The 23,026-nt window shown below is 43.7% G+C and overlaps 2 long non-coding RNA genes across 12 annotated transcripts in view; both read right to left on the bottom strand.

Moving 5' to 3' along the window:
- The window catches only part of LOC140614741 (uncharacterized), a 119,299-nt gene extending 104,561 nt beyond the window's left edge, over window positions 1-14,738 (bottom strand). Inside the window, exon 1 of one of the 2 annotated variants that reach the window (XR_012015530.1) lies at window positions 13,965-14,738. This is a non-coding gene — a long non-coding RNA (uncharacterized lncRNA). The remainder of the gene's footprint in view (window positions 1-13,964) is intronic. The other variant, XR_012015531.1, reaches the window with a different exon arrangement.
- Window positions 14,739-19,705: 4,967 nt separating this feature from the next.
- LOC140614740 (uncharacterized) overlaps window positions 19,706-23,026 on the bottom strand; it is a 141,872-nt gene continuing 138,551 nt past the window's right edge. For all 10 annotated transcript variants that reach the window (XR_012015525.1, XR_012015522.1, XR_012015524.1 and 7 more), the window contains one exon: window positions 19,706-20,256. This is a non-coding gene — a long non-coding RNA (uncharacterized lncRNA). The remainder of the gene's footprint in view (window positions 20,257-23,026) is intronic.

Here is a 23,026-nt window from a genome sequence, read left to right as displayed (position 1 = left end):
GCGAAAGTTGCAAGCAGTTCCCCCATCTTTCAAGTGCATGGGCATCTACAAGACCCACCGTCTCCTTGCTGGTCCTCTCCTTGCAGGACCTGATCAGAAGCCCCCTTCCCCCAGGGCAGCCAACAGGCAGGACAGAGCTCCTAGACCAGCCAGACAGAAGCCTCTGCTCACACCTCATCTACACACCGAATCACGAACTTCGCCAGTGCACTTAAGTGATTGTGACTGTTTCGTTTTCGAAATATCAGTCGGCCTGTTCGAGTAATTTTATACTTAAATTATTTAAATGCAATCTATCCATTGAAGCAATTTCCCCTGCACAGGAGAAGTGTTTTCTTTTTTAGGGAACTGAAGCATGATAAATAAATGAATAAAGACTTGTAGCAGTCTCTCTCTCTCTCTCCCTCTCTCTCTCTCTCTCTCCTGAAGAAAGCACTTCGCTGCGAGTCCCTCCTGTCAGAAATCTGGGAACTCATAATATTCCCCGTGGTTCTGCCGCTCAGCATTAAAAATAACCAAGACTCGAGTCACGGGTTTTTTTCTTCTAGACACGAAGCGCATTTTACGCCACAATGCCCGGGATGACACAGGGACTGCTCAGAGCTTGCTAATATTCTCCCTTGCCTGTCTCCCCAGGCCTGCAAGCAGTTAGAATGGCTTAGTGGTGATCACAAATGCTGTCCCATTTGGAAAGCACTTCTTTAAGGCAGCGCAGATTAAAATTCATGAAAGGCGGCTTGCTTGCATAAATAAATTAAAAGCAGCAAAACTAAAGTTTAAACACCCATACACAACTGGCATTTTGCAAACACCATATGCACCGTGGTTCTCAATTCTGGGCTGTCATGCAAGAAGTACGGGAAAGAGGCCTCCTTGGGTTTGAATGCATAAAACTGGAAGCACCTTGATCACCTTTGGCACAAAGGAGCCTCAGCAGCAAAGTGTGAACTAATTGATTTGAACCTTGTCTAAATGCATATGGATTTTAGGGGAGCATGCCAATATCTGGAGACTATTGTAAAAAGAAACGGAGAGAGCACAGGCTTTGCAATCAGACAATCTCAGATTCTAATCCTCATTCTTGAATCACTGTTACCTAAATGGAGAAATCACGGGAAATCTCATCTGTAAAATAGGCATAAGAAAACTAACCTATAACCTCAAGACTGTTGTATGGAGAGTGAATGATATGCTGCACATAAAGCAGCTGGCAGAGGGGAGGTGCTCACCAACTGTGAATCCCCTTCTCCCCTCTTTTACCATATGTTTATACAGTGGTGGCATGGTGGAAAGGGAGTGAGTTCTTGGGTTCTAGAAGCCTCAGATCTGAGCCCCAGCTCTGCTACTCACTGGCTCTCTGATGTCGGAGAACTCATGTCATGTCTCTGGGCATCAGCTTCTTCGATCTGTAACATGACGATGGTAACATGAACTCTCTCCCACACATATGTAACATCTGCCAGGGATCTGGTCCTCATAACACCCCAAAGTAGGCATGGCTGGCGAGCTTATCTTCATTTCCTCAGCAAAGAACAAAACCAAAACCAAAAAAACCTGAGGGGGCAGGGTGAGCCCAAAGTGATTTAGCAGATGAGTGGCCGGCCTGAGACCAAAGGGCAGATGAACCTAACTCCTCTGTCCAAGCACCTTGGGCACTCCTCCTACCCCCCAGTGCCTCTTGCCACCCCATGGCTGCTCAGGGAAGCACCTGGTCCAGTTCTGTCCCAGCTGTAGGCATTTAGGGGCCTGCCCCACCCTGACAGAATGAATACATTTTCATCCTTATACTCCAAAGCCTTGTTGCCAAATTCTGATTACTCTGTGCAATTGGCATTGATGGGCTGGATTCTAGTTCCTGTTTAAGTACTACATGAGCTTCTTGCTAGGGTTTTCTGAATCCCTAAGCTGCTCAGATAGGAGAGCACTGGGACTGGAGCTCCACAAAGCTTATACATGTTGAGGGCTGAGTTCATGGGGTCTGCCTAAGTTGGCTTGGAATAGGATACTCTTTACAAAGTGCTCTAGTGGGGAAACATGTCAGGATCCTGGGAGGCCTGTCTGTCATTTTCTAGCTAGCACCTGCCAGTAAAACATTAAACCTCAGGGGTCAACAAGAATCAGGCCCAGACGCAAGGGGGCAGATTCTAAAACACAAATTACATCTGTCAGTAGTGTTGGTGGCAAGCAACGGAAACACATTCTGGCTATTATAATTAGATTAAAAGTGTGAAAGGGTAGACTGGTAGATTTCAGATGTGAAATTATTCTGCTAAAAAAATACCTAGAAATGCTAGAAGGAAATTACAAAATGTGTATGAGCCTAGAAGAGTTTTTAAAAACTAAGAGGAAGCCCAAGGGGATTATAATAAAGGGAAAACTACACCTTGTGAGCTGGCCCTGCAACTTCCCTGGTAAGTAGGGTGGGGAGGGGCATGGGGATATTGGTCTTATCAACCTAAAGGCTTGGATTTTTATGCCTACATTGGAAGAAGTGACCCAGCACAATTTGATGCTTGAACAAAGGCACAAAGCCAGGACACTCTGGGTAAAAGAACAGACTTAAGAATCCACTCAATTCATTCTTTGTTTATAAGTTTGCTTGTCTATCTTGACTGAGTTCTGGGAGCAAAAATAAAATCTTCTCTAAGAATATGTAACCATAAGGGCATGCCTCACACAGGTTTGGAATTCAAATTTATGTTATCCATGTTATCCTGTCCTCCCAATATAAGAAATTAACAGAAAAACTCGACTGAAACAAGGGATACTTTGGGAATCTGGCAGAAACAAGACTGGAAAATGGGTGGAAGGAGCTGAGCCTTCAATCCAAGTGGTACTGGGGTCATACAGTCATACAGATATAATCCACTAAAGATGTGTGCATAACTCAATATTATGAAGTATTTGAGTGTAGCAGAGATGCCTTGTTAGTTATCTCAAGAATTCCATATTCCCTTGCTTAGATCTTAAAAGTTACCAAATTTTCTGGCAGCTAGGGGTAGCCGTATGACTTCTAGGCAGTAGATTACAAACAGAAGTATTGTATGGGAGCTTCCAATAAATTTCCCCAAAATTTGCTCCTTCTTTCCACCCTGCTGTTTGAACATGAATGTGATGGCTGTTGCTCCATCTTAGACCATGAGGACAGCTGTGGAGTTACCTTATCAACACTGGACTGCTTATATCACATGAGGACATTGATACAAGAAGGAAAGAAATTTCTATTTTATTTATTTTTGTAACTCACAGTAAAAACAAATCCTAACTAATGCAACAAGGGGAAACTATACCATGAGTTAAGTCAGTGGGTAAAATAAACAGCCAGGCTGCTGCCAAAAAACAATTAGATAATATAAATGTTGAAAAATGATTATAAATTAATTGTTTAAGTGATTAGAAGCACAAAAGAAAAAATAGAATACATGCAGAAAGAACAAGACATTGAGGAAAACACACAGATTTTTAAAAGAACCAATAACAGTAATAGAAATTTTTTAAAAAATGAAGGTATTGAAATGAACAAACAAAAACCTCCATGAGTTAAAGAACCCGTTACTTGGAAAGGAAAAGATAACTAGTGACCTCAATGGTATATCTGAGAAAATTACGTAGAATGCAGCACAAAGAAAGAAGGAAATGAAAACAGATAAGGCAAGTTGAAAGACCAGAATGAAACTCTATGACATGTCTGCTCAGAGTCCCAAAGAGAGACAAGTCCCATAGAGAGACAATATAGAGAATGAAAGAGATGCAATATGTGAATAGCTAATAGTGGAGCACATTCTGTATTTAATAAAAGGCATAGATTATAGATTAAGAAGATTTGAGATTCACAAGTAGCCATAGGAAAGAGATTAGATATATAGAGGAGTAGGTAGGTGGATAGATACATAGATGATAGATAGATATGCACAATGAGAGACATTACAACGAAACTTTGTAATTCCAAAGGAAAGATCTCAGAAGCAATGAGAGAAATGATCAAGGTGACCAAGTTGCAAAAATGAATGATGAGTAAGGAACTTGGAAATCATGTGAATAAATTGAAATAAACATTAAATTATTACAAATTACAATACAACTAACCTGAATGTAGAAGAAGAAAGTGAAACTAACACAGAGGGCAAAAGACCATGTGAAAGGGAGAAGGGTGACTGGTGCTAAGGCTGCTGCTGTTATATTTACACTCTGGTGACATCAGGCAAGCATGTTAAAAAATTTAAGAGTAATGACTACAAGAAAAGATACAGGATGAAAAATTTCCAAACCTGTGATGGGGTTAGAGGATAAAGAAAACATGGTCAATTTATTAAAAGACAGGGATTGACAAAAGAAGCAGGAATTTAAAAAATCAGAGGAAATAAAAAGCAAAATGAGAAAAAAGAAATAGAACAGAAATAAATATAAATATATATTAGTCTATTTCTGTTCTATTTCTATAGAATAGGAATATATAATACATATCATATATATCTATATAGATATCTATATAGATATATAGATATTCCTCCTAAATATTAGTAAGCATAAAAAAGTTGGATCTGTTAGTTCAGGCTTTCATAAGATCCTTCTTCTCTGAACATGTTGGCAATATTAGGGCTTTTAGAGGGAAAATACATAATTTTCTCTCCCTTCTCCCATCCAAGTTCAGTACCAATTGAGACACAGGCACAGCAACCAGATATATGGAAATCAAAGTATTACTTTTATTGCAGATAACTGCTCCATGGTATTCTCAGTTGTGTGACAGACAACACAGCTTTGCTTGCATGGAGGCCCAGAAGTCAGGCTGACTGGCTCACCCAGTGATGGATAGTATTAAACCCCCTTAAGTCCCCCCACTAAGGGACAGAGTCTTTCCCTATAAAAATTACATGAGGAAGGAGAGAAGGATCTATAATATCTGTAAGAGATAGATAAAAAAGAGAGGGAGGAGGGGACTGAGCTGGCCATGCTCAGCTTCAGGCCCCCCAAATCACCAGTCTTAGGAATAGAGGGTGGGACAAAAGAGCAGGGATCTTCCCCTAGTGGAGCTTCAGCCAGCATGAAGCCTGGAGACACTAGATCCTCATCTGAGAGTCTTACTAGACAAAAGATAAAAATCAAGATTTCAAAACAGTATAGCTAGGCTATACTGTTATAAAATAAGTAACCATAGCTGTGTATCAGAAACAGAAAAGAAAGGTGAACCCCTAGTGGAAAGGCCAGGTCAGAAATTAGGTTCTGACCAGTTTGGCTCCAGCAGAGCAAAGGGGGCTGAAAGTGCTCAACACAAGATGAGGGCCTGTGCTGGGATATGGCTGTTTGACTTGAAATGCTTCCCACCTTACACTGAAGCCAGAGATGTTAGAGGACAGCTCTAATCCCCCAAATAAGGAGGCTGATGGCTTAGTGATTCATTCATTAATAAATCTAATATCCCCGTGGGTAAAGTATTGCTGTGTGACACAGGAGACCTGATTCTCGATTGGGAATTGGCTCCCAGTAAAAGTAACTGTGAGAACCAGCATCTAGAGAAAAGGAAGCACCTAGAAAGAGATGGAAAACAGCCTAAAACAAAACCTGCACTTAAAATGACTCTATTGACCAAAAGTATAAAATACATTTAAAAAACCCCAAAACTAATAAAGAAGCCAACAAAATTAAAAATCAGAACATGTATTCTCTCCATATAAAATTGATTTTAAATCAGTTTACCAAATATATTAAAGTACAAATACTTAAAATTCTCGAAGAGAACAACTAAGAAATAAATTCTATTTAATAAATGCAAGAATTGGTGAAACAAAAAAAAAATCAGGAAATGAATGTGAAGTATATATGAAAAGGAACCAACTTAGAGGTGAACAACGTAGTCCTTGAAATAAAATATTAAATAAAATAAACTCTTACTCAAACACTTGAACTTAATCAAACTGTTGAAATGAGAATTAACTAAAGTTCACAACAAAGAATTCACACTCACTTTAGCAGGAAGAGAAAAAAGATGTTTTTTTTTTTTAATTGATAAAAAGGACTATTAACAGACCCAGAGAACAGATTGAGAGGCTCTAAATACATGTAATTGGAATTTTTGATAATAGAATGAAAGAAAAGTAACACTTGACAGAAGAGGATTAAAGAAAGATAGGAGGACTTTTTGGCTAACCATAGAGGACTAGGTACATTCATTATACTTCTATTCTTCCTAAAGTCTCAGTAACATGACAGTAAAAGGATTTTAAAAGCCATATACTTAGCAAAACAAAAAAGAACAAGAGAGAAGGCAATAGCAACACAATTTTGGAAGCTACAAATCCAAATCCAAATCTGACTCTATAAACATGAGAAAGCTGAATCCTAAACAGTGGTGGGAAAAGTGAAGAGGCAACCCGATTTATATCCCAGAATTCGCCAAAGGCTCAGAAACTCACAGCCACTAAGAACTTCCGAACTCCAGAGGAAGATGAGGCTAAAAACTGGGGAACTGGGTTGAAAGTCTATTTAATATCAGTGAGATCCCACCATTCTTCATAGCCAGGCAGCCGCTCCTGCTCACCCAGCAGAAGATTAGAGTTTCACTCTCTAAAGCAGTGGTCTTCACTGTAGGGTCCCAGGATCAGCAGCTTCAGCATCGCCTGAGAATGTTACACATGGAAATTATTGGGCCCCACCTCAGACTTCCTACAACAGAAACTTTAAATCTGCTTAAGATTTATTTATTTGAGAGAGAGAGTGTGTGTGTGTGTGTGTGTGTGTGTGTGTGTGTGCACCCGCGAGTGGGGTGAGGGGCAGAGGGAGAGGGAGAGAGAGAATCCTCAAGCACACTCCCTGCAGAGTGGAGTAGACACAGGGCTGGATCCTGGGACCCTGAGATTATGACCTGAGCTGAAACTAAGAGTCAGGTGCTTAACCAACTGAGCCACCCAGGCACCCCTTTAACTTTTTTTTTTTTAATTTTTTTTTTAATTTTTATTTATTTATGATAGTCACAGAGAGAGAGAGAGAGTGAGAGAGAGGCAGAGAGACACACACAGGCAGAGGGAGAAGCAGGCTCCATGCACCAGGAGCCCGACGTGGGATTGGATCCCGGGTCTCCAGGATCGCACCCTGGGCCAAAGGCGGGCGCTAAACCGCTGCGCCACCTAGGGATCCCCCCTTTAACTTTTTTAACGAGGCCTATAGGTGAAGTGTGAGAATCACTGCTCTAAAACAAAGGGTTTTTGAATTGTGGGATATTAAGCATAAGTGAGATGAATGTGCATATTAAAAATAAGAGGAGTTAGTAAAAGTTCACTTAAATTGTTGACCCTCAGCATTATTTCTTCCGTGACTCCAGAATGCTGGCAGATAAAGTACACAGATTCTGGGAAAGGGACTAGCGTCTTCTCCGTGACATCTAACAAACACAAAAGGGACCAACCATAAGATACTGACATGAAGGGTTCTACAAGTTAAATCCCACTCACATCACCCTACCTTGAGTCTCCCAGTTGGCAAAGCCCATACTATTTACAGCCTCTATTCAGCTTTGAAGTCTCCCATCATGAAATATGATAAGACAACTGAGAACTATCAGAAATCCAGGCATTTCATGAAATGTTCTGATAACATCAATAAAATGTTGCATCATTTTATTATCTAATAAAAGAAAAAAATGATGCAACATGGAGAATATAGAGGTTGGGGAAAGGCAAACTTTTAAGAATACCTCTCATTTATATCATTTCAAAATTACTATTGTGACCATGCACAGGAAGATGGAAACAAAACATCCAAGGAACAAAAAGGAGATCTTCAAAATTAAAAAATAAAGTAATAAAAATGAAAAAACCACAACGGAAAGTTTTAAAAGTAAGATCTCTAAGAAAGTAGACAGGTAAAGATAGGAAAAATCACCAAGTAAAGTATAAAATAAAAATACAAGTCCAAGAGATCTCATAATTAAATAACAGAATTTCTAAACTAAAAAAAAAAAAGACTTATACCATGGCATATCATTATGAAATTTCCAAATAATAAGTTCATGACAAAATTCCCTAAGTTTCCCCTATGGGGTGATGAAAAACAGGTCATGTGGGTTCAGGAATCAGAATGGTACAGAACAATACCAAACTGAAAGATGCAAGACAGTGGAGCCATTATTCCTTCAAAACTCTGAAGGAAAGTAATTTCCAATCTTGAATTCTATTCCTAAACTCTACATAGATAAATAAAGTGTGAGGGTAAAATAAAAACACTTCTAGATCAGGACATTCACAAAGAAAAAAAAAATTGCCTTCCATTCTACTTTCTCAGGAAGCCATTAGAGGATGTGCTCCAATAAAATGAGGGAGTAATCAGAAAAAGAGGATGACATAGGGCACAATTAATGAGAAGGCCACTGTGGGAGAGAGGTGAGGGCAGACCCCCTAAGATGCCGGAAAGGTAGATGCCTGCAGAGTTGCTGTGCACAAGGCAGAGGTGATTGAAAGAGGTCAGGAGGCTCTGGGAGAGAAAATGATGAAACACTTGACATGAATGGATGTCTTAAGTGTCGACATGTGGCAAAGAATTTGGAATTCAATTACTGATTGTACGTGCAATCCTAGGCAAATGAAAAATATGACAAATACTAATTCTAGGAAAAGTCAAATGTTGTGAAGGAAAGGAAAAATAATCAGTTTGCTAAATGAATCACCTGTAAAGATCATTACAAGCAACAATAACATAAATACTGGATTTTTCTCTCTCAAAACTATAATAGTTCTGTATTATGATGAGAAGGATGTGGGGTATGAGAAGCATGTGAAGTGGGTTCAGGAGAGCAGAGACAGCTACATTCTGTTTTCCATCATGGAACAATCCTTAGATGATGCCTATAACAAACACTCAGAAAGCAGTCATATGAATGAGGGAATAAGTAACAAAATTGTCAGCTTTTTTTGGGAAAAGCAGTTGCCTCTAAGAGGGAGATGATGGAGAGATGAGGACAGAGTGATCAGTTTGGTGTAATTGGCTTTATAAAGTTAATTCTCCATGTGTTTCCAGTTACCTTTAATTTAAAAAAAATAAAAATGAACAAAAGAACTTAAAAGGGAAATATAATACTGAGAAAGGCCTGCGGTGTGGGTTATGAATTTACCCCAAGTATTGTAATCTTTTTGGGGCAATGTATACCAAGTTGTGTTCACTTTTTCTTGCACTTAGTTTATTTTAGTTGATACATTTTAGGGAGGAGAAAAAGACTGTATTTCAGACGACATGAAATGTTCCAAGGACATGTTGGTCTTTTTACTGCTCTGGGAAGACAGCACAGAGGAGGGGAAACAGGACCCATTTCTTTCGGTTGCTCCAAAGCCTCACTGGAGTAACGTGAGAACACTGAGGGCATTTGGGGCATGCCTGACAATGTCAAAACAGCAAGCAGCCTCATCTTCCATTCAATATTTCGAAATAGGAAAGAAAACAGATGAAATAGCTTTTTCATTATTTTCCACATCCCGAAAGGAAATTCACTTCAACTTTAATAACTTTTCTATTTCTTATTTATCATCATGCAAACCTTATAAAAATTGCAAACCCCAAATTTGGGGGATAAGGTGGCAGGATGAAAATGTTTCTGCCATCAGTCTTTTTCCTTTTTTTTTTTTTCTTAACTAAAAATAAAATCTGTGTTTCTCTTTTGAAGGAGAAAACAGATGGATAATAGCTAATTCAACGAATGGCCGTGAAGTCTCGGGGACCTGGCTCAGGGCTTCGTAGCCAGGAGGAACACCCAAGGTCACGCATAGAACTGGTCGAGCGCAGACACGAGTCCTGCCTCACCTAGAGCTGACCTTGCAGCTCACACTGATGAACTGACCAGCCCTGGGCAATGTCCATCATGGCTCCCACTCAGCTACGAATGATGCTCCTGTCCTCGACTGCCAGGCCCCGAGAGCCTCTTCCCCTCAGTCTCCCCTCCTTGTATTGCTAGCTCCTGATTTGAAACCCAGGTGGTGTTTCTGCACATGGGGCTTATAGCCATCCTTAGTTACAGGCAGTGCTAGGAGGGAGTATCTGGAATTTTCAACTACCCACCAATACGTCTCACATGCAAGAGGGGTTTGATGTCAGGCCAATGGCAGAGACATTATAATAGCAATAACGACTGTCATAATCTGAGCCCCACAGGGTGGTAGTGAAGCATACAGACTTTGCATTCAGACCCCAGCCTTTCCTTTTCTTAGCAATTCAGCCAAACAGATTCTCACTTAAAGGCCTTTGTGCCTGCTGATCTCTCTCCCTGGGATTCGTTTCCCTCCAACATGGGATTCTTGGTTACTGGTATTGTGTGAGTGGAGGTCTCGGTTCTTGGATTCCCCACAAAAGATTTACTTGAGAATCCACACTTGAATAAGGACAGCTAGAAGGAAAGTAGTAGATCAGTTTACTGAGGAAGGTACCAGTCCTAGAGGTGGCAACTACTCTGAGGCTACATGGGACTTTTATGTGAGCAGGGTCTTGGGTCATAAACAGGGTGATTTCTTTCTTTTCTTTTTTTCCCTGCGGGGAGCCTGATGTGGGACTCAATCCCAGGACCCTGGGATGAAGACCTGAGCCAAAAGCAAACGCTCAACCACTGAGCCACCCAGGTGCTCTGACAGAGTGGTTTCTAATGGAGGCTGCTTCTAATCATTTGGGGGACTCCTCCCATTGGTTGGGAAGTGGAGTTTTTGAGCCTACAAGGTTTATACTGGAACCATCATGGCAGCCTTACCCCATGGGGGAATGGGGCTAATACCATAATGCAAATGCACTACACAGAATTTAGGGGTTACCCTGGGGCAGAGGTGGAAGAGAAGAGCGCATGTTCTGCACCTGTGGATCTTGGTCTTAGTCTGTTAACCTCAGGGGCCTTGGAAGCCATAAAGCCAGGATGTTGAGAGGACTTGGATGTCACAAAGTCAGGATGTTGTGCCCCAAGTCTTCTAATATGTCACTTATTTGCCATGGTCCTTGCCTTGAGTTCATGACTAACTAACTGCCTACTCTTATCATCTTCACTCATATTATCATCTCAAGTCTTGCTGTTCAAAGCCATATCCTCCTTGGCATTTCCTAGCCCGCTTCTATGATTTTTAAAAGATTTTATTTATTTATTCATGAGAGACACAGAGAGAGAGGCAGAGACATAGGCAGAGGGAGAAGCAAGCTCCCCGAGGGAAGCCTGATGTGAGACCTGATCCCAGGACCCTGGGATCACGACTTGAGCCAAAGGCAAATGCTCAACCACTGAGCCACGCAGGCAACCCATCCCTTCCATGATTTATGTCTCTCCCTGGAACTTATCACAGTTGAATAAACTATATGGTTTACCTGTTGATCTTTTTCCTTGCTGCTTCTTCCCTAATCCCTGCCCCCCACCCCCCTTCACCACCAACCTTCCCACTTTGATGGAAGCTCCAGGAGAGCTGGGATTTTTTTCTGTATTGATTACTGCCATATTCTCCCAAACCCAGAAGGCTGCCTGGCACATAGTGGACATTCTAAATATCTCATGGCTGAATGAATTAAGTTCAACACCCAAGTCATTTCTTTAAGCCTTAGCTCACTGTCTGTAACATGCAGTTGATAATAGAAACCACATCATAGGATTACGTGAAAAACTGAGTAAGACTGTTTTTGTGCCATGAGAGTGTATCTACCCGGCCACCTTGCATTCTTTGCTTTCATGTCAACCTTCGCTTACTGGGTCAGTGAGATTGAAGTTCCTACCACTTTAGGAAAGGTGCCATGATAGAGCCTGTGAACAGAGACATCCCATTCTTAGCCATTAAGGTCAATGCTCTCTGTCCAGAAGTAAGACAGAAAATACTGGGATCCCTGGGTGGCGCAGCAGTTTGGCGCCTGCCTTTGGCCCAGGGCGCAATCCTGGAGACCCGGGATCGAATCCCACGTCGGGCTCCCGGTGCACGGAGCCTGCTTCTCCCTCTGCCTGTGTCTCTGAGCCTCTCTCTCTCTCTCTGTGACTATCATGAATAAATAAATAAAATCTTTAAAAAAAAAAAAAGACAGAAAATACTTAGGAGAATATGTGATCAACTGGACCTAGTTTTTCTTGACTCACCACCACCTACCCCCATAAAATCTTCCAAGGTGGGAAGAGGAAGAGAGCATCCGAGAGAAAGCAATAGGACTCTCAGAGTAGTGGCTCTTTCACTCTGCACCAGCCTCCCCGGCCCTGGGAGGCGGTTGCCAGAGGGAAAGAGTGGTCAGGCTAGTTTTCCTAAGGCAGAGACCCTGGGTGCCCATGAGTTTCCAGTGACCCCAGCATGGCACTGGATAACAGCCAGGCTTTCCTATACTCCACAGAATGGTTTCATAATTAGGAGAGAAAGATGCCACAGCAGAAAATGTCAGAGACCATGTGGCCAGGGACCAGCTGGGACAGAGCAGTGTCTGTACGCCTGGGGCAAGGATACCAGTGATCAAACACTGGGAGATACATCTGGGCAAGCACCATCCTTGGAAAAAAATGACCTCTGGCCACAAGCCTCAGCTTTTTCTTCACCCACACTCATGCCAGAATACTACTCAAAAATGTAAATGCCATGCTAAGGGAAAGGAGCAAAAGGAAAATATTCTAAGTTTCCCGAACTCAGTGCAACTCAGAGAATACTAAAGTCACTGTGATTCCCCTGTGATGACTAGGATTGGGTGTCAGCCATCATGCAGAATGGGGGTTTGACCTAAAGTTTTATAAACGAGTGAGTAACTAATAAAAATAATAGAAGTTGTAGGAAAATACAGAGAATGATATTTGACTAAGAGTGCGTGACCTATGAAAACTATGACTACTAAAATATATAAAGAGCACATTATAGCGTCTGGCACTTAGTAAGCAACTAAATAAAAACAAGCTACTATCATCACTGCTATGACCTGCCAGACACCAGGCCACTCATTCTACATGGGCCGTCTCTAATTGCCACAGCAATCCTGCAAGGAAGATATTTCTATTTTATATTTAATAAAAATGGGACTTGAAAAGATTCAACTACTTGGCCAAAGTCACTTGCTTAGGATAGGTCAAAGGTGGGGTTGGAAGCTGGGTTGCCTGACACATCCAAGACTCTCACACTGAGTCCTAGGGCGCCCTGCTCAGTGACATGGGTATGTGTTCTACTGACACAGGATGGTATGTGTTCTACTGACGCAGGATGGGGTGCCCTGGACTGGTGGGGTGCCACGAGTCACTCCAGTGATCCCAGGCAGAAGTCAAAATCTGCCTCTCCAGTTACCCAGATAGATGGGCATTGCTTTACAATACAGGGAGATCCAGGGGGCCAGAGGGCTTTGAAAAGAGACACTGAGTGATATCCCTCAAGGGGCTTCTAATCACTCAGCCCCAAGGTCCTCAAGTCAAAAAAAGTATGTAGGAAAAAGGGCAAAGTCCTTCCTCAGGAAGCCTAAAAAGTGAACTGAGACACCGAAGGAAGGAAATCCTTTCCCACCACACAGGGGGCAGCATCTGAGTGACAGTCTAATTCTAACTGAAATGATGGGTTGGCCCCCCTTTGTGAGAGCAAGAGGAATCCAAACAGGGGGTCAGTATCCAAGACAGGAGCTGCAGAACACAAATGCCCACCAAGGAGTGCCAGTGAGTCGTGAGCTGTGAGAGGACCAGTGGGGGAGTCAGGATGGTTTCTACGTTCATACCCAGGTATCCGTGGGCTTCCCTCACTGAGTGCAGGTGAACTCAAGAAATGAGGGATGTGCAATTAAGCAATAACTTCAGGCTAACTTTGCTCTCTCCTCCCACAAGTCACACACACACACACACACACACACACACACACACACGCCTTGGACCCAGTCTTGTTTGTACAAAGCCTGACTTTTCAGGAATGAAAAACAGTCTTTTCACTCCTTTCCACTTGTTGGAGTTGCTATTTAAAAGATTTGTTTGTATAATCCTCTATTTTATCACCTGGGTTCTCCACTTTATCCCCAACACTTACCGCACCTTTTCTCCAGACCTTTATGGGCTCCCGTTGTTTCTGATGCTTCTCTCTGTGACTGGCAGAGACCAGACTCGTGTCAGAGATGGATGTGCCCTGTTTTGGTCAAAAGGTAGGGTCTCCAAGGACCATGGTGGTGTCTGGGAATGTCCTCAGCTGTCATCTCAGATGAGGAAGGACCCAAAGCAAACCCCAGACTAAGGGTTCCCAGGGCTGTGAATCCAGCCCTTCTCAACCAAGTAGAACTTCCCGTAGGGTGTGAAGAGATGAGGATTTGGGAAATGAAGCTGTGGGCTTTGGAGCACTTGCTATTTTTCACAAGGTCCGATGATCAGAGCCACAAAAGCAGGTACCAAGAGCTGAGGCCAGTTAAAATTGCCTGATAAAGCCCCACCCCTTCCCTGTCTTATAATATCTCTATGTCCATGCATAATGAAGGGAGTGGGGGCAGGGTTCTTTGAATAGAAACTGTCTGGACAGAAGCCCAGGAGGGCAGAAGCAGACTCCTCAGCACTTGGAAACTTTAATAAAAGATTAAGTGAAGGACTCTGGCCAAAGACACGTGCTAACCACACCCAGCAAAAGGGAGTGGGGCGGGGGGGGTTCTCCGTATTCAAGACACAGGCTGGAGAGAGTGTGTGTTCCAAAATGAGGGGGGTCAGTTTGGAGGAGGCAGAGGCCAAAGGCTTATGCCCCCTCTGATGGTAACTTCTACAAACAGTGATGTCTGCATCCTCATAAAAGCGCACCATTCTGGCAGAGAAAGAAATCGCCCAAAGCCATAGCATCAGTTAGGTCTCAAAGAGCTCCAAGATAGTAACTTGCCATCACTGAGCTCTTAAAACGTGTCAGGCCCTGTTCTAGGAGTGATTGGGTTCTCAAGCCGTGGAATCCTTACAACACCCTCTGAGGTAGCTATCATTTACTCTTCCCATTTCACAGGCAAGGAAACCAAAGGACAGATTGCTTACACAGATTACACAGCCCCAGGTCAACCAGTGAGGAAGTGCCCAAGCTGGGATTCCAGCCCCAGGAGTCTGGCCCCTCACCAGACTGCCTCACCTGTGCTCACTTCTATCGGAGTCTTTAACCAAATGTGCTGCCATAATCTGGTTACTACTAGTACCTCTGCCCTTGACCATGAGCTCCTTGAGGGAAGGTAATATATCTGAGTGTTCTCTATTCAGCCTCAAATGAGTTAAAAAAAAAAAAAAGACTCTAGTAGGCATTCAGTAAATGCTGAGTTAAAGAAAGGATGAGCTTAAACAATTCTCATAAAGCTTGCACTACTGCAGAAGAGAAAGTGTCTAAGATAAAACACTTGGTGAACTTTTGCCAGGTAAGCAGCAACATGCTAAGTGCATTGCATTTGTCCCTCACTTCATTCCCTAGAATTCTCTGCGAGGTGAACACTGTCACAGAAGAGAAACTGAGGCACAGGGCATGTAAATGGCATGCACAAGGTCCCACAACTAGGATTCTCATTTAGAGAATGACTGGATTTCCCTAGCACTTGATTATGACTGGAGATAGTGTGTCTGGACAAGAATGGGCCATGGGGGGAGAAGATAATGAGGTGCCTGTAGAAGAAGAAAAGATAAAGGAGGAGGTAGTATGATTTCCAACCGGGGGATCCAGGAAGCCTTCCTGAAAGAGGTATCACCTCAAGCTAGATTTTCAAGGAGGGGTAGGATCTAAACATACGGAGAAAGGCAGGCAGAGCAGGATACCCCATGCAGAGGGAACTGTGAGCAAAAACAGAAGCAGAGAACTGGGTGTGTGCAAAAGAGTCAGGATGACTTTTACTTGGCTTCAGCTCAGGATGAGTGACCAGGAGTGTCTGAGATTCAGTTAGAAAGGATGCCTGGAGCCAAACTGCAGAGAGTTTTGGAAGATAGGTCTGGAGGCTTGGATTGAGTTACCAGACAATAGGGAGCCATGGAATGCTTTTGAGCAAGGAGTGACATATTAGAGCTGTGCCCAGGATGACTTCACAATCAGAAAGGGTCCGGATGACATCAGGGGGGTATCGGCAGGGTAAAGAGCCATGAGGATTACTAGAGAAGTGGGATCAGAGTCTTACTACGGTATGGAGAGGAGAGAGTGCAACCAATCCATAATTTGAAGCCAGAACCAATTACTGAGTGACTGGTGAGGTGTGAGGGCTGAGACGGAGAGAGTTAAGAGAGATGTTAAGGTTTTCCTCTGGGCTCGGAGGATGACAGTTCCCTTAGCAGAGAGCATGCACGGGGGAGTGCAGACCGTGTCAGGGCTGGTGGGTGAGTGAAGCTAATGAGCCGATCCTCTCACACTGGGAGCATTTTCTAAAGGGTCAAATCTAAATTCCAGGCCATCTGCCCCCTCCGCCAGAAGAGCTCCAGTTGGTAAGTCAGGGCTCCACTTCCATTTCTTAGACAAATTCTCTTTTTAGATTTGATTTATGCAGGGCAATGTGTATCAGAGAGCAGCATCAGTCATCAATAGCTGCCCCCCGACATGTGCGCACTTGCACACACGCACACACGCACATACGCCCACCACCACTAATGACCAGCCGCTTAATGAATCCCCCTCCCCAACGTGAGCCACATCCGTGAGCTGATCCACTAATAGAAGACAAGCCACACAAATCGAAGACTACAAACTTCCAGATTTCATCCTGCTCTTCCTTATGTCACTTATTTTATGCCGCGTGAATTGGATATTAGTTTCCCCGTTTCCCTGAAATGTCGGATCACTAGGGTAGCTTGAGCAGACTCAATTTCGCTTCGAGTAATAGAGTGAGATTATTCAAAATTATTTCCAGTGGGCTGAGCCTGCCTGTTCCTTCTGTTATGAGAATAGAAGTAAACAACTCGACACCCTCCTCGCAAGCTGACATCCTTGACACAGCGCCCCGATGCCTAGCTCCTTAATCGCGAGAGCATTTTGGTTTTAGCCACGCTCAATTAATTCATCCAGGAAAGGGTCCAGTCAGAAAGAGTTGATTTAAAGTGAGATAAACTGGGCATCTGCTTGGAAAACCAGATGATCCCAAATATGTCTTTCATCGTGAGAAAATGAAGAGCTCTCTCCACATTTAGAGCAGTAACTTCTCAGTGGCAATTTTTTTTTTTTTTTCCCTGAGAATTTCAGCAGTAGCAGGGACAGAAGTGAGGAAAGGGATGCCTCTCCTGGAGTCAAGCAGGGCTGTGCTACCGGGGATGGAAAGACCTCAGAGCCACCCACGACCCTGGCTGGCCTCTGGGTCCTGCACGGCTGGTGGGAAGGGCTGGGAGTCCAGGAGGGTCTTTATCCCCAGCTAGACACACAGCTGGTCCCTCTCGCAGTTAAACACAGAAGAGCTGAGCTAGCACTTGGAAAAGTGGGATGTCGACATTTTTTGCTCAAATTTGATAAGCAGTGGAAGATTAGCACCTTCCTCGAGTCTCCAATTTGAACAATGTTCCTTTCAAGGGATCCAAATTTGGCAGAAAATCCAGAGCCTGCAGACAGGCCTGAAGCTCATAGGGAGAGGAGAGGGGTGGGAAGATTGGAGCCTGGGAGGGAAGGAAGACAGGCAGTGACAAGCCCCCCCACCCACAGCTTTGGAGGCTGCAGCATGCACTCCAGGGGCGAAGGAAGCCCTATCACGTGAATTGTCTGCCGTAGTAACCCTCCTTGGGGCTGGTTTCGGGGTGTCCCCGCTAAGTAAGGAGGCCAGACAGCAAAGCATCTGGCTGGTAGGCAGGGAGACCCAAGTCCCGGTGGCCTCGAATCACCCCAGGCACACTGCTTCGATGTGCCGAAGGCATTACATGGCACAAATGAGCTGGGGAAATCGGGTACCAAAGAAGCATTAAAAACAGGCTTTTCTGGCCTCCCAGGGAAGGCTAGGGTTTCGGCTCTGCTCCCATCTCCTCACATTTTCCACTGATGTCACCCCAGGCAAATAATTGGTGGAGAGAAGACTTAAAGTGGAAGCAGGGCGGCAGGGGCAGGGGCGGGGGAGGCTGTGTGAACACAGCAGTGGGATGGAGAGAGAAGCAGGGGATGCTCTGGTCCCAGCTGTGAGCGAGGGGGACAGCACCCTCACTCAGAAGCAGCACTCCAGGCCCGCCATGTGCTGCATGATGAAACCTTCCTCTTGTTTCTTGTTCAAAAACATGCTAGCAAGGTATGCTTCTCCTCAGGAGCACAGAGACTCCTGCTTCAGGCCAGCCCTGGACCTTGGCTCCCACCATCCCAGCTGGGGAGGCAGCATGGCATCGTAGGCAAACATGAGCCTGCAGGAAGGGGGTTCTGGCCCGCCTCTACTGCCCCGTGTGCCAAGGGACATCCTCAGCCTTTCTCGGGGCCTTGGCTGTAGCAGGTGCTTGGCCAGGAACTTTGGTTGTATAATGGACCGTTCAGTGAATGCATTACCAAAACCCAATGTGAAGGTCTCTGCAGATAAACCTCTTCAAACCAGCAGAAATTCAAGAAATATTAATTCAGTGCCTTATACATGCCAGGCATTGTGCTGGGTACTTTTTTTTTTTAAAGATTTTATTTATTTATTCATGAGAGAGAGAGAGAGAGACAGAGACAGAGAGACAGAGAGACAGAGAGAGAGGCAGAGGGAGAAGCAGGCTCCATGCAGGGAGCCTGATGTGGACTCAATCCCAGGATTCCAGGATCATGTCCTGGGCCGAAGGCAGGTGCTAAACCGCTGAGCCACCCAGGAATCCCCTGTTGGGTACTTCCACATAAATCATCAACATGTTTCTTTTAAAAAAAATTATTGGTTATTTATGTTGTGTGATGTGATCACTTTGTTAAGCACTGCTGATGAAGCAGTAAGCAAGACAGACACAATCTCGGTCTTCTCAGAACTCATGTTCTATTTCCCTCATTTGTACCTGGCAACATGAGGACATAATATCATTAGCTGCATTTTACTGTGGAGGAGATAGTAGCTCAGAGGTGGAGTGACTTGCCCAAGGTCACACAGCAGTCAAGAGCAGAGTGAGAAGTGGAAACTCGCTCTTCTGGCTTTAAAATCACATTTCTTTCCAATATGCTACCCTGAACCCCCATGCACAGAATATCAGGGGATGCTGAAACCATCTCCCCAGCCTACTGGAAAGAAAGGGGAGAGAGGGAAAGAGAGAAAGATGCAGAGACAGAAAAGAGAGGAGAGTAAGCTTCTGCTCTGAAATTCTGACATCAAAATATTTTTGTAAATGCTGTCTTCAGCCATCATTTGCCAGGTGGCCAAAGCCCTGACCCGCCCAAATTCTATTCTTCCTCTCCAAATATTTTTTATACCAACCAGGCAAGAAATGCTGAAGGGCCAACCAAAAAAATAAGGCTCTAATAATAATAATAGGCTTGCATTAAACCAAATAAAGTCATTCTGAAATGACTAAAGAGAAATAGCAGAGGAGAAATGCCCCTGGGCTCACGCTCTGTTTATGCACTGCACATTATACCTTTTCATCACAATTACCTAAAGTGGTACATTTGTACTTCCATAATGTATGGAATTCATTACATAGTTTTGCAATGAAATTATCACACTGTGCCTGGGACATCTGCACCCTGTCATACATCATTCTATTCATTTCTAGTTAATTTAATCCCAATATCTGCCCACATGATAAGACAGATGTTCAGCTACGCTGCAGCTTCAATGGCTTTCTGCCTTGAAGAAACTCGAAGCCGTTGAAAGAAATGACATCTTTCAGACAGAAAGCTCACAGTATTAAAAAGTTTGGGGGTTTTGCCACTTGACTATTATCAGCTTTATTATTCGTTGGTCTATCATCGTAACTTCTGCCGTGAGGATCGACATGTGAGATTAACAGAGGCATAAGTCTAATGGGAGTGTTTCTATGAGTATTTCTATAGCCACTAGAAATGAATCCCCATCAAAACTGGTTTAGAAATATCTGCACATCACTCAAAAAGAAAGAAAATCCAGACATTTCACACTATGACATTAGTCACAGTTGACGCTTCGCAGGGAGAGGGAGGGAAGCTATTGTTGCTCGGGTCTGGACCATTCACTTGCACCAGTCTGGACACCTGTTCACCTGACCTCCTCCACTCTGCCCGGGGTGGCAGTGACCATGACGGCGATGCCACCACCAGCATCCGTGACTTGTGACCCTCCACACTTTCCACCACTTGCCCGATTGTGCGTCCCACACCAGAAAGTGCTCGGGCCTTGGAGGTGGCTTTCCTTGGGTGTGAATTCTGGCTCTGCTGCTCACTGTCGGGGTAACTCTGGGTGAGCTACTCAGCCCACATGGAGCCTCATTTCCACCATCTGCATGAGGTAAAGATGACAGTTATTTCACAGAGGTGCAAAGATCAGATGGGATGACACTCATAACATATTGAGCACTGTGCTCAGTTCAATAATATCAATAATGCTTTTAAAAATAGGAGGACGATTTTTTATATATGAAAAACATCTAGTGTAGCTCCTACCTCACGGTAGCCTCTAAGGATACAGTGGATGTTATTATTACTAATCACATCACTATTACTGCTGTTGTTGTTCAATAAAGCCTGTTATAAAGAAAACAATTTTTGCACCCCAAAGCCATGTGGAAACAATTTCCGATTTTTGCAATTGCGAACTATTGTTTTTATTAGATCACGCGCAAATTGCAGTGGATCCTGGAATTCTGTGGGCATTAAAGGGGCTTTGGGGTCAGGGAGTCACACAGATGAAATAAAAACATTGGAGCTGGAACAGAAAGTTATAATTGTATCCCTTATTCAACTGTCAGGTAGGCTACACCCTGAGGACGGGAGGAATCATTGCCTGATAGGAAAAGAACCTAATTGTTTTCAGAGCCATTTGCTCAAGAAACATTTAGTGAGTGGTGAGGCCCACAAACTGTGCTGGGCTATGATGTGATCTGCTAACACAGATTCTGTGTTAATGTGACATATAAATATTGTATGTACATATACATACATACACATACACAAATATTTTTATGCAGCTATAATTTTAATATGGGAGTATATTCTAGCACCAAATAATGCACTATCCCATGGGTCTAGATGGAGTCTTTCTTGTTTCGGGATCTCCTGCTACCTTAGCATGCTGGTTGCTCACCATGTTGCCGGCATACTGCTTTGGAGGTATCACCTAGTTTTAAGAGAACCTTGCTAATCCAGCCTATTGAATATGATCAGTAGAAAATCTTCAATGTTTTTTTTTTTCACCCCCTAAGAATAGTTCAATATATTGGCTCTCCATTCTCTGTTCTTACTTCTCTTCTCTACTGTTCCAAACTCCCTTATTTATACACTCATGCATTCACGGTACTTATTTTCTGCATTGTACTTCAAATGCATTTTCTTTCACTTTTTGTTGTTGTTGTTGTTTAGATTTATTTGTTTATTTTAAAGAGACAGCAAGTTTTGAGCAGGGGCAGGGGCAAAGGGAGAGGGAAGGAGAGAATCTCAAGCAGACTCCAGGCTGAGCACAGAGCCCTTCTAACATGGTCATAGGCATAGCAAGTGGCTTTTTAATTACTTCAGTGAAGGACTGTTTGAAGTCTGGCTGTACACACATCTTTGCCACCCCATTCCACAAAATTGCTTCTTCTTGAGTCGCTCTTTCTGGAGTGACTTCGGAGCTAACCTAGAGATGACCAGGAGTCAGGGAAAAGACAGTCAGGGAAAAGACAGGGAGGGTACACAGTCTTTGCTTTTTCTCATCTAATAAGAAATTAGAAGGCATGGACTTCTGGATGGTCCAACAGGAAATAATGATTCAAAGCCAAGCCAAAATAGAGCACATGTTGCAGTGCTTACAATACAGAGCCATATTGTAAAAGAACACGGGGACACGGGGATGGGATTCGCCCTTAGGCAAGCAGTCCTGGACCCCCTAGGCCTTCCCATCAGCAGTGTCAGTGAGAGGCCAGGATTCAGAATGACCCGGTTTCCTGGCCAGAGTTAGAAGTCCTGTTCCTGAGATGGCTGCCCCAAGTGTTACAAAATATCAGAGATAAAAGTGGCCATAGAGACCAGCTGGTTCAATGATCTTTTACAGAAGAGACACATGACACTGACAAGCATGTTTCGCCCTTTCTCACTGCATACACCCTTTTATCTTTGTGTCCCAAGCACCTAGCCCAGGGCTTAGCCCATGGTGGAAGTGCAGTGACCATTCAAGAACTCACGTGGGATGAGGCCCAGGGAATTCCCAGGGTGCACCCAATCAGTGGCAGAGGCCTCCGTGGAACCCACATTCCCCAGCTCAGCTGTCCTTATCTCTAGATCTGGTCATCAGACAGATACACTTTTCCCCAGAGCCATGAACCCAGAAGGTCTCACAGTCAGAAATGACATGCTGGAGGGCCAATCATCCCATTACTTTCATCACTCACAACATTGCCCATCTGCCCATGCCCTGCAACATTTGCCCCATCAGCAGTGAAAGGCCAAACCCCTTTGCTATCTGGGTGCCTTTTTTTTGACATCTCTAACTTGAGGTGATTGTTCCACATCACTAGCACATACATAAGTCCTTCACAAATCTTTAATGAACGAACAGGAGAATGAATGAGCAACCAGGTATTTACTTAGGTTTCAGCTTATAAGCTAACAACTATTATAAGTAAACTCCTCAAGTTCTGCTTTAACAAGAAATCGAAGGTAGTCCCTGAGCTTTCCGGAAGAAAATGTTATAAATCATGAGTTAGGCTTGGCATGGGCTCAGGGGCAGAGTGTAGCCCAGGTGCTTGCTCTCGCCTGACAAGATAATTAGGTGGTGGGAGAAAGAGGGAGGAAGGAAAGGGTGCATTTTGGTTTTGTGGAAGGGGACAGGGTGGGAAAGCAGAACCAAAGGTGGGATAAAAAAAAATAAAATAAAGTCACTATTTCTACTCCAAATTACTCTGACGTTGCTGACACCATAAAAGAAGATGCTTTCTTGCTGTTCTAACTAGTGTCTCCCTCCTATCCACACTTGGCTTCTGCTCCTACCATTCCCGCATGATCTCTGCTTCGGGGTTCCTCCCTCCTCTCCTGGAGCAAGTTCATTCTAGGCCCGCTTCCTAAGAGGCAGAATT

The sequence above is a fragment of the Canis lupus genome, chromosome 23 (assembly GCF_048164855.1).
Source record: "Canis lupus baileyi chromosome 23, mCanLup2.hap1, whole genome shotgun sequence".
Classification (NCBI taxonomy): Eukaryota; Metazoa; Chordata; class Mammalia; order Carnivora; family Canidae; genus Canis; species Canis lupus.
This window is presented reverse-complemented; position numbering and strand designations above follow the sequence as displayed.